Consider the following 6,000-nt stretch of genomic DNA (forward strand, 5'->3'; position numbering starts at 1 on the left):
GAATTATCTCTACTTACTTGAAATGGAGAAGATCCAAATTCGGGCAAATTACCCTCCTCACCTGCCCAAATTTTTTAATACACCATACATATAAACTATCTTGCCCACCCGTAGACAACAATTGCCTTATGTGAATAATTAAAACTACTTGAGGAGTGATTGGTGCACAACAATTATGCAACTGTTATGCATCACACTAGAGACATGAGATAGGTCCCACGTGGGACTCATATGGTGGAACCCCACCACATGGGACTCATCCATGTCTCTAAGACCTTACACAACTGTTGTGTGAAAGTCATTTTCTTACTTTCTTCTTTTTCTTTTTTTCTTTTTTTTTTTTTTTTTTTAATATAAAAGTAAAAGAAAACTTGCCTAGCCTACTAATGCTAAAGTGAGTTTTATGTAAAATAAAAAGAAAATCTGCCTTGCTAACGTTACGTGAGAGTATAAAAGGTACTCTAAATTGTCAAAAGTAAATTGTTTTGCTGCTTAGCCTATCTATGTCAGGATAAAAAAAAAAGAAAAGGAAAAGGCTGCCGCAGAGCCATACCTAAAGGCGCTACAATTCTTCACAAAAAATCGATTACAACACCCAATTAGTGATATACCACTACATTTCATTTTTCTTAGCATACAATAATTTTTTTTGAATTATCCATCTATTGTCTCTTACCAAATAGTTATTGTGCTCTCAATTTTGAAGTTTCATAAAATCTCCAATAAAAAAAAACATTGTTGTTTTACTGCAAATTGTTTTTTTATTTCTTACAAATTTTCACATGACACATACATAATAAATTTTTTTATATAGATTTATTTTTAAATTTACTATCAAGTAATAAATTATTTATATCAACTATATTTTTTTAATTTTGTTTCTTGTAAGCTAAAAATTTTGAGTCCGTCACTGTCAATGATAAGCCAATAAATTGACGTGGATACGATCTTGAAATTGCCATAATTCCAATAATCCAATTATTTTTATGTTGGAATTAATATGCCGGCGTGGTCAAGGTGGCCGGAGGACCATAAACGTGCATGCATTGCCAGCACGTTAAGAAATATTCTTTATCTTTTTTTTTCTTTTTTTTTTGGTAAGTTGAAATATTCTTTATCTTTATTAATGTAGTAAACTTCTTCGATCTATTCTTCCTGGAGAGCATGCACTTGAAATTGATGGGATACACATACGTATAGCCGTATAGGTATGGCTGGCCTTGTCTTGTCTACAAGAAACCATGAAAATACTGCAATAATTAGTTTGGTGGTTAGCCAAATTAACAAAACCAACTAACTCTTTGAGTGTCCAATGCACCACCTATCCATAATCAAATCCCATACTTTAATCCTAATGATTGGCATCAAATCTTTTTTATATTTATATTTTTGACGAAAATGGATTAAGAATTGAGTATTCAATTCCTTAGAAAGACATACATTGCTTGCTTATGTTTCTTTTCTTTTCTTTTTTCTTTCTAGTATAGTTTATATATATATATATATATATATTTATATATATAATGCGTATCTATGGTTACACGTGTCGTCCATCAAGAAGTCTTTTGATAATGGTGATAAAATTTATTATACTTTTTGATACTTTATCTTGCCGGATTAGGATTCACTACAATTTCATAAAAATTGTAAATTTTAAAATTATGTGAATTTAGATGATCATTCCTTGCATCGAATCGCTTAAAAAATGCTACATATTTCTTACAAACTGCTGGTTTATAGATAATTTACTACAACTAAATTAGTTTGTATAAAATTTGTGTTCTATTAAAATGTGGCATGTTAACGAGGCAACAAAAAAAAAAATCATGCCAAAATGTTTTTTTCTTTATTTTTAAAGAGACTTATTCTTTAATAAACCAATTCGGCTCAACTAGAAACACTGCTTAATTATTAGGAGTAGTGATTCGGATCCCAATAATTTGTTGTTCGAATTGCTTATAATTTAAATAGCAAATGGGAAAAAACTTTTATATGATCCATTCACCCGAGTGAGTGAGCGGGCTGCCTAAGATTGAAGCCAAAGCTACCTTTGCATTTACAGGTTTGGTTTTTCCATAATTATCATAACCCTATATATCTAAACAACAATTTTTTATTTTTTTATTTTTTGTAAATTATATATCTAACCGACAATTGAATCCAAAACAACGTGACTTCCTTATATATAACGTGTTATCATTCATATAATAATAAATAAATAAAAGGGAGAGAGAGAAAAGAATATGCGAGGAATATTTCATTTTGTATTGATTTGTAGGTGTATATATAGTATGATCTTATTTATAAGACAAAATAAATTAAAACAACAACACACTGTACTGTACAGTACAGTACAGTACAGACCGTATAGTTTTGTCAAACCATGCTTATTAGTCCCCTATATAAGGAAAGTACATTAACGACCATGTTAATTTGAACTTAATTTTTTTTTTTTTTTTTTTTCAAGTACATCAAACAAAGAAAGACTAAAATCAAATAGAAGAGGAGGGGATCCTTCCGGCTATTGATGGAGAGGGAAGGGACCGGGGAGGAGACTTGGGAAAGCAGTGAAAAAAAAAAAAAAAAAAATCTATTACAGTTCAAAGTGTCGCATTGTGGGTGTAAAATTGCACTTCTGATCATTTTACAGGCTCGGGGCTTCTCAGAAAAAAAGAAGTCAAAACCATTTGATATGGGTTGTTTCAAATTGAATTGGGACGCTGCTATCTGTTCTTTGGCGAAGAAGATGGGAGTAGGGGCGGTGCTACGGGATGAACATGGGGCTGTAGTTGCTGCCGTTGCGTCTGCCATCCCTTGTATTCGAGACCCTTCTGTGGTTGAGGCAACAGTTCTGAAGAAAGCGGTGTTATTTTGCAGGGAGATAGGTTGCCAACGAGTGGTATTTGAGGGGGATTCCATGCAGGTGAAGCAAGCAGTGTGCTACGATCAAGCTTGAAATAGATATGCTCAGCTAATAGTAGATGTGCGCACCATGTTGCACGAGTTTCCGTTTTATAAGGTCCAATATGTAAGCAGAGATGCTAATAAGGTTGCACACGGATGGGCAAAGCTTGCCGTTAATCGGGTTTGTGATTATGTGTGGATGGATGAATGCCCTTCACCATTCCAACACTTTGTAAGTGGCGATTATGGTGTTTCTAATAGTTGAATGATATTCTACTTTAAAATTAAATTAAATTAAAAAAAAAAAAAAAAAAAAAGAGTAGAGATTGTTGCAAGGACATCTGAGATGGTCAGCTTGAGCAAAGAATGAGCCTCTCTCCAAATTCCTCAAACCATGTTCTTTTGGAAAACGTATGAAAAACTATTTTTATATTTTTTGGGGATAATGTTCCTTTCTTTTGAATATTATCTAAAAAATAGCTTTCAAAAAGCCACCCATTTGGCAGCATTTTTTTTTTTTTTTTTTCTATTGAAAAAATGACTCGTATAATTACTGAGCCGAAAAGGCTTTTTAAAATAGAAAAGGGTATTCCATATATGTTAAAACCTTTTTAAAGAAAACTGTTATAAACTTATTATTTCAAGGAACAAGCTGTCACCCCAGCAAATGCCACTTCGTATTAAAGTGTTTTTTTTTTAAGCAAACATTTTAAATCAGTTATGACAAGGAACAAGCTGCCAGCTCAGCAAATACTGGTTCCCAATTGGAGGTTACAATGTTACATAAACGAAATGTAAACCGGCAGGAATTACCGATAGAAAACTTCAGTAATTTTGTTGTTATTCGAGCAGTAAATGCGAGACAGTTAATATGGAGTCTACCTACTTAAGTAAATTTTGGACCGTTTGTTTAATTGTTTAGATATAGATCATAAAAATTTATATATTTATTCTCTGAATTGCTAACAATTTAATTAACAAATTGTTAAAATTTCGGATCCATAAATTACTGATTAATTACACTAGACGTTATAGAGAACCAATAAATAAATAAATCATAAGCACATAGATGTGTATCGTAATGGGTCATATTAAATCACTGAAAGCAGCTGGCAAGTGCGATGATTAAAATCCATATCAACTGCAAAGAGCCAACCAATTCCTAATGAAAATTTCACTTGGCAGCTTTACTTCTTTGAAAATAATAATAATAATAATAAATTATTAAGGAGTGCTCTTAAGGCTTTGTCTAATGAGTATGTTGAATCTCCTTTTTCACAGCATTTAATGCATTATTTCCAAAAGAACGTTAATCTTTTCTCACCGTTATCAATGAAAAACAATAAATCCATGATGAATTTTCGATCCAAAAAAAAAATTATCTAGAGTTTCTAGAGTAAACCATTAATATATATATATATATTTTTTTAATTTGAATTTATACAAATAAACCTAAATCGATTTATACAAGAAAACGTAAATTGATCTAGATTAAAAAATATAAAACAATAATATAAAATATATTCTAACATTTGGAAAAGTACAATTCATATTTCTAATGCATTACCCATGTGATCCTGCTTTTTTGGGTTGGATATTTGCTAGCTAGCTTGAGTTCAAAAATAATTTAATCATAATGTTTTTTTAAAAAGTATTTAATCATTATGTTGAATAATCTTATTGATGTTCAATTTATCCATACTCCAGTTCATGTACTCTCACACGCAAGTATATATAATATGTGTAGTATTAATTAGTTTTCGTGTGACAAGTTCTATACTCAACATTTAGCCAATTGTTGCTGTCCACAGTGAAAGCCTTACTTTGAGCATCCTAATTTGAGATATAAAAATAAGAGAAATGAGACATTTGGAATGAGAACTTGAGAAGAGACTAGATCTAGTTGCTTGACTTGCTCTATTTTGTGCCCTAAAATGAGGGATTGAAATCTCCGTAAATTTGGGTAGCACATTGTGTGAGAATTCATATGAAACTCATTTGTCCCAATAAATTTTGGATTGCTCGACCACTTATTCAAGCATGTGAGTCTCATGTGAACTCTCTCGCATATGCTGTCCGAGCAAAAAATGACTTGAGATCCTCATCCTAAGGCCAAGGAAGAAGGGAGGGGGGGAAAAAATCTAAAAAAATAAAAAATAAAAATTTAATCTATTGGCCACTACAAAAAAAACTTTCTGGTTGTTGGCTTCTAGTCATAAAAGCTTTTGGCTAAGTCCCTGCCTAAGGCTAAAAGAAAGGCACTTATAATCATTGATGGTGACACAATATTGTTTTTGACAATCCTAATATTCTTCTCCTATATATCACATACTTTTTTATTTTAGAAGTTAAGTCATTACCACATTAATCCCTTCTCCAACTTTAGTAGCTTACCAATCTATTCTTCAAGACAAAACTTCTCATAATGGGTTCACTCTTCCATCTAGTGTCCAAGAGGGGGAAACTATAATGGAAAAAATAAATTAAAAAAAAAAAAACCCTAATCCAGCAAAAAGATCCCACCCCAATTTTTGTTTAATTATGACAACCCCTTCGTTTCATTCATTGACGGGCACGTGTGACCCACGTCTTTGATTTTAGGTCTTGGTGGGTGGCGCCCGGTGCTCCATGGTGGTTGTCTGTTGCGGGGAGGTCGCTAGAGTCAGCGCGTGTTCTCCACTCGCCGTCGTCGGTGGCAAAACACTCCCTGTTTTTTGGCCTAATCTTGATTTTTAGTTTTTCTGTTTGTATTTGTGTTTAATGTTTCTTGTATTTCTTGTTGTCAAAGTCTGTCTATGGGTTTTACAGATATTACAGTTATGTTTTTAGGGCTTGTTTGCTCGGATCAGCACTCTCTTATTTAGTAGTGGAGCTTAATGTCTGAGAAGAATTCAAAATGCCAAATATTGTAATATTTGTATATTTGTAAGCAGCACTAAGTCAATTTATCTGGCTTAATATGTAGAGTGTTTTGTACTTCTACCTACTGTAATGTACATGCCTTCGAGCCTTTTTCTAGGAATACAAAAGAAATATTTGCTTCGTTCAAAAAAAAAAAAAAAAAAGAAGTAAATAAAAATTTAAAAATGTTAAAAG

Source organism: Alnus glutinosa, chromosome 6, assembly GCF_958979055.1.
Source record: "Alnus glutinosa chromosome 6, dhAlnGlut1.1, whole genome shotgun sequence".
In the NCBI taxonomy this organism is placed as follows: Eukaryota; Viridiplantae; Streptophyta; class Magnoliopsida; order Fagales; family Betulaceae; genus Alnus; species Alnus glutinosa.